Source organism: Oryza brachyantha, chromosome 11 (assembly GCF_000231095.2).
Source record: "Oryza brachyantha chromosome 11, ObraRS2, whole genome shotgun sequence".
Taxonomy (NCBI): domain Eukaryota; kingdom Viridiplantae; phylum Streptophyta; class Magnoliopsida; order Poales; family Poaceae; genus Oryza; species Oryza brachyantha.
In genome coordinates, this window is record NC_023173.2 from 11,711,317 (window position 1) to 11,723,425 (window position 12,109).

Consider the following 12,109-nt stretch of genomic DNA (forward strand, 5'->3'; position numbering starts at 1 on the left):
TTTAGTTGAGAAAAAGACAAGATCCATGGGTCTAAATTCAGAGATGTGGTAGTTCCGTCATCATGGATCGGACTCTTTAACTGTGCAGGTTTATCTGGTAAACTTTGGATAATCTCTTTCTAGTTCCAATTGACCCGGAGAAATTAGTAGTCATCGTCAAGGATTTGGTTGCTAACTGTCTTGACTTATATGACAAAGCCTTTTTTGTAGTGGTCTCTCTTTTGTGGTGGTCAACCTTTGTGGTGATCTCTTTCTTGTTTTGGTTGGTTAGTTAAGACCTACCAATTGGATATTCCCTAGTACTTGTATGGTGGTGGTACTACTTGTGCATGAGAATAATGTGAGATGCTCCTTTGCTTGGGAGCGAAGCACAAGGGAGTTTCACTTTCATGGCTTCTTTGGATGCTTGGTGGGGCTGTGTGGTACTCCCTGCCTACCTCATTGCTGGCATCAATGGATGGAAGGATGGATGCCTTTTTATTTCTTCCTTTCTGTTGCTTATTCACCGCCCATTGGTTTCCTCTGTGGCATGGCACCGTCCAAATGGAACTTCTTGTTCTTCAGGCCGGCATGTTTGTACGTGTGGCGTTGGTTTGTTTGTTGGTTTGTACTGGCTCCGTTTTTCTAGGGCTTGACTGTGTTTGCTCTACGTAATTTGAAGTTTGACTTTTTAATGGAAAGTTGTGTACGTATGGCCTCGGTTTGTTTGTTGGCTTGTACGGCTTGTGCTGGTTTCGTGTGTACATTTGTAGATTGTGACCAACCAGGGTGTGTTGTTTGTCAGGGCGTTAATGGTCGTGGGTCGATCCACGGATATTTTAGGGTTGACTTTAGTTTAACTAAATGTACTAATTTTTATTTATGGTGAAACTTATTTCATTTTGTTGAACTAAAGCCGACTCTAAACTACCCATGGGTCAACCATGTAAGATCTATCCTTATAGGGCGTGTAATATATGGCTGGTTTGCAAATATGTCTTTGTTTTTTTCCAAACAATCACTTCTTACTGAAATTTGAGGGAAATTTGGTGGAGTTGATGGTACTTTAGTCTGTGGGCCAGATGGTGACATGAGCCATAATTATTATTAGCATATTATTAAAAAAATCTTTTTTGCCACTTGGTATAAATGTATTATCTCTTCCGCCTAAAGATGGCAATGAGTTTATATCCGCTGGTATCACCTCCAAGTACCCATGACTATGATGAACAAATTCTTTCACGAAGAACCTAACTAAACTCGTGGGCATATTTTTTCTCAGACCCATACTCAGGTGGGTGATCGGTACTCACATGGTGGCCCACGCATAACCCATCAAGTACCAACCATATGAATATATAAAAAGCTAATTGGTTTATTATAGAAGAAATAGGACACTAAACTAGTACTCAAGATAGAGGGATATAACCATTGCAGCTGCAACAATTCCATAGGCTCACCATTTCAAACAACCTATAAAGTCCAGTTCTTATAAGTTACACCAGTATACTTTGGGGTTTCTCCTATTTCATACTCTATCTATTGGATTGGAAGTATCGATCTATTTTGGTCCAATATTAGATAAACTATGGGTATCCATTTGGTGATGACCCATATATACTCATCCGTTTGAGTGAGGTTTTTCTTAGGACGCCACCACATAATGCATAGCAGCGGGTTAGGCTTAACCGGCGACAACTTCGCTTATCAGAAATAGAACTATACCTTCTCCTATGGATATGTCACAACAGGATTGCTGTCTTTAATGTCATAAACAACTATCCCAATCTCATATCTAGTAATTACTGGTATACCCAAAAGTGCATGTTTTTTCTTCTTACGAAAATTTCTCTTAAATTATCCATCCAAACTACGATCTGATTATTGTGTGCATAACAATTAAATCTTTATAACAGATCTCACATGATTATGTTTTTATGAAAAATTACAAATTACTTTTATAATATATCTAAATTACTTTTAGATTTCATGTGTGCACTGTGTGTAGCTCCCAACATTTTCAGATACCACACGGTACGGTACTGTGAAACGGTTGCCCACACACAGCGGCATTGGGCCAAAAAAACCCACTTGAATGTCATACAAAAGCGACAGACAGCCTCTCTCCCTATTATAGTTGTTATATAGTTGTTGGATTCGGCAGTGTATGGTTTGCAAGGGTTAGAAATCCTCCATTGTGGAGTGCAGATTAATGCGTGTTTAATTAAATATTAGCAATATAAAAAACTTAAAAATGGACCATCCCACTCGGATTTTTTTTTCAAAATGTAATTTAGATCACAACCGTTATAGTTTTTATGTCATGAACCACCAAAGAATAGGCTAGTGTCTTACGTGGTCACTGAATAATGTTGATAGCATTGGGGATCCTTGTATCATTTTGTTTTTGAAACTTCTAACGAATATTTGAGAAATTTTAGACTTCAGTGAATCATTTTTTGCATCTTCAATGTTTTAGGGCTCATCATGCATAGGGAGCTACAGCCGTTGGCCCCGTTTGGCACAACTCTAGCTCCCAACATCAAGTTACCTGGAGCCGGAGTTGTGCCGAAAGATATATTCATGTCATAATGCCATCAGCATACGAAAATCCCTAGTGAGAGCAACTCCAAATTATATATATATATATATATGCTGCAAAATTTAAACTTCCTGACTTAGAAAATACTAAAGTTTCTTAAACATGCCCACACAAACAATGTGTGCGCATGTGCATTTTACCGCATGTGCATTTTACGCGATGACTGCGTACACGTAAACATGATGACAACCCTTTATTATATACTTTCTAAGTTTCATATTATAAAACGTTTTGGTCCAACCTAGATAGAACTATTAATAAGAATATCTTATATTGGGGTGAAACCGGATCGGATATGGTTAGATAACACCCTTCTCATATTCATAAACCACATTTTATTTTCGGAATCAGGTAAAATATACATATTAATGAATATAAAAATAAATACAGATAATATTGGACACAAATACGGAACATATACATACTAAGACGATACGAATGATATCAATTATCGATACTTATTTGGATATAAAATCAAAGCAATAACTATACATACCACATGTACGAGGGCTATTTAACTATTCCATAAATACGAATGCAACTATATCATGGTAGTAACAACTTCTTGTGACAAGCTAATAGCCAATATATAGGGCAGCATAAAATGAATCGTTATTACATTGTTAGTAGGTTAGTATATATATGTGAGAGCAACTCTAATAGAATGGCTAAATGGATGAGAGCATCTCCAACAAACAGTTTAAATTGGATTCTCCAAATACCTATTTGGCCGCTCTCCATTTCATTTGGCCACTTAATTTTTTTTTTACTTCAACAATCTCTCCATCGATCCTCTCTATTTCAAGTCTATAATAGCTGGACCTCACATGTCATCCTCTTCTCTATCTTTTTTCTATCCCTCTTCCTCAATCTCTTTCTCTGCCTCTCTCATTTTCTCTTTCTTTCTCTCTCTCCTTTCCTTCCTTAGGCGGCGACGGAGCCGGTGGCACCGGCACCGGCATGGAGGCGGCGCGCGCGGGGAGGCTAGGTGGCGCGGCGGCATGGAGGCAGTGAGCTAGCGACCTCGGACGTGGTGGCGGCTCCCCGGCGCGACCCTCCCAGCGGCTGGCGTTGTACTGTTGCTGTAGTAGTACAGTAGTATTGTACTAGTACTGTGTGTGGGCCCATGCATGGGGCCCACATTTGGCAAGCGCATTTTGGCTAGCCAAATTTGGCAAGTGGCAGGGGTGGTTTGGCCAGCCGGCTTGGCCATCCAGTTGGCCAGTCTGTTGGAGGACGAATTTTAGGCTACGTTGCTAAATTTTAACGTAGAGAGTTATTTGCCAACTCTGTTGGAGATGCTCTTAGTAAGTATGAGAGAAAAATAGCCTCCAACAGCCACTCTATCTGATTAACGAAGTCATTCGGATGGTCAAATCACACCCCTCACTAGCCAAATTTGGAGAGTCTCTCTGCCAGTCTATTTGTGGGCCCCACCACTCCTCCTCCCACCCTATCTCTCTCTCCTCGTGTTGCGGCAGGGGTTGTTCGCTCCAATGGCGCGCTTCGCCGTGGGGCTGAGCTGGGAGTCGGGGGTAGACGTCGTCGATGTTGTCTTGCTGCCGCAGGAGCCCGTTCACGCCATCCCTGTCTGCGCCTTCCCAAGCCGCGACCGCCGCCGCTGTCCGCGGCGTCCCGGCTATGAACACCGCTGTCCACGGCGACCCCCTCTGCTGCTTCCGCTCACGCTCCGGCTTGGAGAAAGAGGACGCGCAAGCAGGCAGTAAAGGAGGAAGAAAGAGAAAACATGGAGCAATAAGTGGGGCTTATGCATGGGTCCAACTATAAAGGATGGATGGAGAGGCTGTTGAAGTAAACAACGAATTTGACTTTGATAAATATAATGGACAGTTGGCCAGTAGATATTTGGAGAGTCGAATTTAGAGAGACCATTGGAGATGCTCTTATACTCGATGAATAAGTGATTAAGAACAAAAATTACAAATAAATTCAAGCTACATGTATATGAAACACTTAGAATAAGGTTTTCTGGTTATTGGGCTCTAATAATATGTGAATACAACATGGGTCTTTGATATGCTATGACTATTCGGGTCACATCTGGATATTTAGTCAAGTGTTATCTGTTTTTTGGTAAGGTAATCCATATTTATCAGATAAAGTAATACCAAACCCATATTTGTATCCAAAACAAATACATGGACTCAGCTCCAAAATCCAGATACTTGAATTTGCCCCAGATTGATTCGGCTGGGCGGACGAGAGGGTAAAACCCTTCCCATTGCCCCTATTTTATACGTGTCTATATTCACATCCATCCATATAAATCTTAATAGAATCAAAACATCTTATAACATAAAACATATGTAAAATTTTCCAATGAGATATATAATAACAATACTCTCTTTGTTTTCTTAATTTAATGTTGTTGACTTTAAAATACTTTTTGACTGCTTATCGTATTCAAAACTTTTGTGCACATATGTAACATTATAAGTTATGCTTAATGTTGCTTTAGTAGGCCTATTCAAACCCCTGGACAGGCCAGCCATAAAAAACATGGCAATACAACCTAGGCATGAACTTGTACAGTTAAGAGAAAAACAAGCCCCGGTCAAGTGGCTCGTGGCTTTCTCATTATAATTTTTGGAAATGCTACGATATGGTCTACCGTACGAAACGGAGACGACGGGATACGACAACGACGTGGGACTAGGAGCGAGGCGCTCGAGTGCTACCTCGACCCAAAGGTCCTCTACTTCCTCCTCGAGCCACGCAACCCCCTCTTCCACGTCCTCCATGCCTACATCCACGTCGCCGCCTCCTCTTCGTTGCCCTTGTCCCACCCTCTCCAGCAAGCACGTCGAGGTTGCTCGTGGGGAAGGCTCGATGCGGGTCGGCACCACCGCCGTCACGCGCCCGACGCGATGGTGCGCCCCAACGACGTCATCCACGGCATTGAGCGGCTCCTCGTGCCGCGGTCTGTGCAGGAGGACTTCAACTGGCGCCGCAGCCTCGCTGCCATCTCGGCCGTGCTCCTCATAGGGGCGCCCGAGGTGGATCCCAGGACGCATCAACTTAAGAAGCTGATCGAGGGAGGCACAGTTTGTGATGACGGCGACAACTGCTGCCAAGACGATTCGCAACGATGGCGACGATGCACTCCATCCCCTCTGAGAACCCAAGGATTCATCAGCTTTTGGGTGTGACTAACCGAGTATCAGTTGTTACCGCTCTGGTATCATCTGGTACTGGTGTGGTATCAGATCTGATACCGAGAGATATCATGTTTGATACCTCATCTAAATCACCCCGTTCTAATATCAGATCCGGTACCAATGAGGTATCATGTTTGATATCTCGTCAGAATATTCTTGTTTCTGATACCGATGAGGTATCATGTTTGATAACTCGTCGGAATCATCTTGTTCTAGTATCAAGTTTGATACCGACGCGATATCGTTGGAATCATCTCATTCCAAAACGAAATCCTGTACTGTAGCAGTGGCCCATATCTAGGCCCAACAGTGGCCTGGTCATAGTCAGGCTGGGTCAGGCTAGCACTCTTTTGGGCCAGGCCGGCCAGGCCAATCGGGTCCAGCCCAACTTAAATACCTTTATCCTTTAGTAATAATTCAAAGCAACAAAATAATTAATAGTTATATATATATATATATATATTAAATAATTCGAATAGTGAAACTTATATCTTAAAGTTAACTTAAAAAATAGTGGGAGTAACAATACACGCACATACAAACGCCTCCGCGTGTGCCCCATCACGAAGATGCATGCGCGTGTGGGTATAGTACGTACGTCCGTACGTGTATACATCGGTGTACTTACACGCATCAGGTACGCTTGCCTCGCATGAAAGTACAAAGTATATATGTACATGCATATATATACGCTACAATGCTACATAACATCCCTCACGATGCCCCAAATACTTTTATAATAATGTAACGTACTATACAAACAAGAAGAAACTATTTTTTTTAAAAATGTGGATGAACCCCTTTTTTTTTAAGTTTTCTTATACTTATAAGCCAAATTTAAATTTTCAATCTTAATTTTGAAGTTTAATTTGAGTTTTTTCGTTGTAGTTTATTTTTCAGTTTTAGCCTTTAAATCACAATAAGCACGTATATAAAAATTTTATTCGTAAATTATTTTCTGTTTATACATAATTTTGTCTTTTTCACCGAACAACAAAAGATGATCACGAGGAAGAAGAAGAGAAGCATGACTAGTCTCTCCGTACGTGCCATGTTCAGATTCAGTTCTCCTCTTCTCGATCGCTACCAAGAGAACACTTGAACGTGATGCATATGGGACGCAGTTCAAGTCGCTGACAGCCTGACATGTCAGGCCCCACCATCCATAGGTTCATATGGTACAGGATCTCGTTTCATGGATACCGTCAATATGTATTTTATAAGCATGTAAAAATATGTATCCTATTTATAATTTGTAGTGATACATGCTTTGAATAGACGCGACTCTGAGATCACACCATAATTTGGACTGTGCAACAAAGTGAACGTGATCCTCTACGATACTGCAAAGCAGTTGATTCCACAATCAAGATATAAATATTCGTTGTATTATGCATTACAAATGTAAGAAGCACATGAATTGAAGAAATTGTATGATTCAAAATTTCTCTACAAGTATTTATAAGGGAATTAAAGTACTATTTCTTTCCCTCGCTCTAACAATCTAACTTATTTATTTATTTTTTATCCAATTTTACTTCCAACTAACCACCATTTCACTCGACAACCATTTAACGAGAGAGTGACAGTCGTTTTCTTTTTGGAGATATAGTGTTTCTCTTTCATCATTACAACAAGAACCCTCTCTAGTCATACATCCTTACCAATGACCATCTGTTATAAAAAAACAAACTTAGCAACACTTACTAATAGGTGAGGTGAGTTTGTAATGGATAATTCGCGTTGCAGCACATGTGTTGCAACATCTTATACAGTTGGCAATAAATAATAGTATATATTGCTAGTTATGTGTTGCAAAGGATGAGCTGTGTTGGTAAAACTTTTAGGACTAAATATGTCAATCTCATCCGTAGTTAACCAAAAAAATTCTCATATATAGAAAAAATAACATATTTCAATCTTATCCGTAGTTAGCCAAAAAAAATCTCATTCATAAGCAAAATAATATATTTTAATCTCATCCGCAGTTAGCCAAAAAAAAATCTCATTCACGGAAAAATTACATATTTTAAAAAATTCTCTTATATAAAAAATAACATATTTTAATCTTATCCGTAGTTACCAAAAAAATCTCATTCATGAAAAAATAACATATTTGAATCTCATCCGTAGTTAGCCAAAAAAAATCTCATTCCCAAAAAAATAACATATTTCAATCTCATCCATAGCCAAAAATAATCATTTATAGGAAAAATAGCATGGTAAAAGTACACAAGTCCAGGCTCAAGCACATTACCTGTAGGTTGAAGCATTGAGTCACTAACCAAGTAATCAATATGTGAAGACCTAATATGAAGAGTACTTAACTTTTCTAATAAAGAGTATATACCAGAAGTGGATTAGTCATTCATGTTCATTTAACAAAATAATACGTTTTATTATAAGTTAAAATATTAAATTATTATACATGTACGTACTCAGGGGTACATGTCACTAATTTAAGAGAAAATTAATAAAATAACACGTTTTATTAGAAGTTAAAAATATAAATTATTGTACATGTACGTACTTAGGGTACAGTTCAATTATCTAAACTAGAATAATATCAAAATATGTCACGAGCTCACGAAACTAATTGAGTTATTTTAGACCATTCTCACGCTCAGGCTGACTACAAATTGAGATCATGGTCCAATGGGTAGGTCGTCCCTCCACAAGCAGGAGGTCCGAGGTTCGATCCTCGCCTCCGGTCTTTTTTCAGTCATATTTAAATAATAATATAATATAATTATAAATATAATAATAAAATCATAAAACTAGAGGAACATAAAACTGTCCATTATTAAACTTAACAACGCATAAATATAGTATCACCAGCCGATATGACGACGAGAAAAACTTTGATTATTTCTGTTCAATGACTACATATGTCCATACTTCATCCCTATCTGCAATTGTTATTGTTGCTGTTTTTATGGCCTCAGACGTGACGATGAGAAAAGCTTTTAGTTTTGCCTCCTCCTCTCTGCTGCGACATCGCTCGTAGTCTACTCCGTCCCGCTCGCCAGCGTGCACCGACGATCGGGAGAAGTCTTCAGAACTTTCGCCTTCGACGCTATGTACCGGGAGAAGCCGGCAATAAGATGGTTCCACGTTGCGCGACTGCTCACTGATCTTCCACGATGGTTGGTCTATCACTGTGCTCGAGAGCTATGCGCCGACTACAACATCAGTTATCGAACGCTGTTCTTCTGGTACGCGCGGTTTCTCATCAACACGATCAACAATAAAATCGGAACACTCGGTACGTGTTTGTCATATCTTCTGTATACGATCTGATCATGTTTTACTATCGAGCTTACATGCATAGACCGTATGATCTAAGTATCATAATTTACGTGTTCAATGTCATGATTTATTTATGAAATAAATTAAATCATTATGTGCTTATATATTCATTCAACGCTGCATACGTAAGCCCCTCCAATAAGCTCGGGAAACCACACATGTGCACATCCTATTGATATATAGCATGCAGATCGAGAAATACATATATATGCCGTCCTGAATTACTGCAGCTGAAGGTGAAGCCGATGGCAAGACCCACCGCTGCTAGACCTGATCGAATAATCCACACCCACACAGGTTCATCGGATGCAATAATTTAATTAATTACCGGACAAATTGCGTGCAAATTGATCAATGTGCTAGCTGCATCTGCATAGTTGTCGTCGTCGTTCTCTCATCGATCGGTCGGCAGCAAGTACCGGACCCCGGCGATCGATCAGCCGTACGTATGACTAGTTTGTACAGCATCCTCATCTCTGAATCGTGGCAGCAGTGGGCGCCGCCGGAATTGAAGGCCATATGCATGCCTGCCTGCCTGCCTGCTGGCCGAGTACATGCATAGATCCACAGTACATGGGAATTGCAAGCACGCTCAATTCAACTGTAATGTGTATGTCCAATGCCCATGTCTGTATTAGGCTTGCGTCGTTCTCTTCCTAATTTTAGGACAATTGCATGACTATTTTAGAGTCTAATTATAGATTTAGTCCTGTTTTTTTTACTTTGCAGATTTAACCTCGGTTTTCAAAATCAAATCTTCCGTTTGACCCTGCTGTTAATTTACCATGAGCAGTGTAAATAGAAACAAGAGAAAAAAAATAAACATGCAAAATAACAACAATACCCCTCTCTTCTCTCTAATCCTATCTGTAGTTCCCCTCTCCCATGTACGCATGGTAGGGTTTGAATGGCGGCGGGGCTCCAGCGGCAACGGCGCACGGCGGTCCTGGGGCAGGTCAAGCAGGGCGACCGCCCTGGGCCCCCTAGCCAGTGTACATTAGTGTATAAATACCGTCTTTGTAATGCTTAGATATTGCCATTGCTATACTACAGAACTCAAAGCCTCAATGCAGCCTATAAGTTGTTGTTGATTGTTTTAGTTTTCACGGCTGCGAAGCTACGGAATACTAGCCAACAACCCTGTTCATACATACATCGTGTAATAATTTACTTGGTCTAGTAAAGGGCAAATTTAATTACATGTAGTACACGAACAACGAATGACATGCATGCACAAAGGAATATCTTATCGATTCATCTACTTTGGAATATAAAATAATTCATAGAGTTTATTTTAATTAACTTATACTACTTCCTCTAAAAAAATTATACTATCTCCTCTCAAAAAAATATTTTTTCTTGTAGTCATAAATAAGTGGTGTTTCACATTAATTGCACATATCATATTTAATCTTTTATCATCAATTTATATTTAGTTCTTAAAAGTCTAATGATTATATCTATTTTCAAAAATAAATTTAAAAATATCTTAGGCTTTGCGTATTTTTTCAAGTTGCATTATAATAATTAGTATTAAAATAGGTACATCTATGATTGTTTTACTTACTGGGATATTAGTTTTATAATCATTTAAAATATATCTATATTTGAATAAAGGGCCTTCGTAGTTTTGCATCATCCTAGGCCCCTAAGATGTTAGGACCGGCCCTGACGGCGAGCGTGCAGCGCGTGGCGGCGTGACCAGCGGTGGATCTTGGGAGGCTGGACCAGCAGATAGGCATCATGCATGTAGATCGCCAACGAGTGACGACGACCGGACGACATCAGGTGGCCGGGCTGCCGGGGCCGGCGCGTACTCCGGCAGCCAAAAGCCGCGGTACTGCCGCAGCGGGAACGGCGTGTGCCGCGTCTCCGTGGCAGCGAGCACGTCGAGGGCAAGACTGCAGACCTCGGCGTCGCTGGCGGCGGACGTGGCCATCGTGTGCGTGCTGCTGCATGCTAACCGTGGCATGGTGTCGAGCATTTTAGTGTATATTTTCTTACGAAGTTCTAAGGCTATATATGTCATAAGTGCCAGCTTGTTGAATGGTGCTCTAATGTTTAGACCTATACATCTTAAACTAAGGTGGATCCACTGAAATAAAATAAAAAGATGCCATCCTTCCAACCTTTCTCCACCATACAACATTAAATATTAGCTAAAATATTTTTTTAATCTAAGCACTAGTTGCCTAAATAAGCAATCGGTGCTTGAAAATTTTAGCCTAGCATCCTTACTCCAATATATAGCACCTATTCCACATATTTCTCTCTCCTTTATGTACCTCCTTAGCATATACTTTGGAGCTGCTCTAAGCTGCTGCTCTGCTTTGGTCTCTGTTTTTAATTAAATGAATTTTAAATCTTAGTTAAATTTATCAAACTTCAGTCAAATATCAATCAAAACAACTCAAATCTGTTAAATACAAGTTAAACATTATAAAATATTTTTTAAAGTACATACATGTATAAAAACATGACCAAATATACAAATAAACTAACAAAATAAGGCCAAATGTGTAAGGGTAAAAATGTCCATTTTTTCTCACTTAACACCATTAACCTAACTTCACGGAGTAGGGCCAAACGGATGTCTCGAGTTTGAAAACCAGGGTTAAATCTGCAAAATGAAAAAATAGAGCTAAATTTGCAATCAGACTCTAAATTATGACCAGTTATGCAATTGCCCCCTTAATTTTTCCAAGCTACCCACTGTGACAGAGGAGAATGTTGGAGGTGGCTAGCTTCTTTTTAGAGAAAAGCTTGGGTTTCCATTATTGTTCAAAATGTAGAGAAAGTAGGTGGGCGATGCAATGGACTTTTTTTTTTCTGAACGTTTTTGTCTTTTAATATTAAATCTAAACTCCGTCGTGGCTAAGAATTGGTGCTAAGAATTGGTCACTGATGTGGTCAATCACTTGTAACGGCTCCTCACACATTAGAGATTTCTTGCATAGGTAACTGATTGAGAGGATGGACCATCGCTGATAGGAAAACTAGCCAAAGCTAACATCATCACCAATGCCATCTCCATCTATTC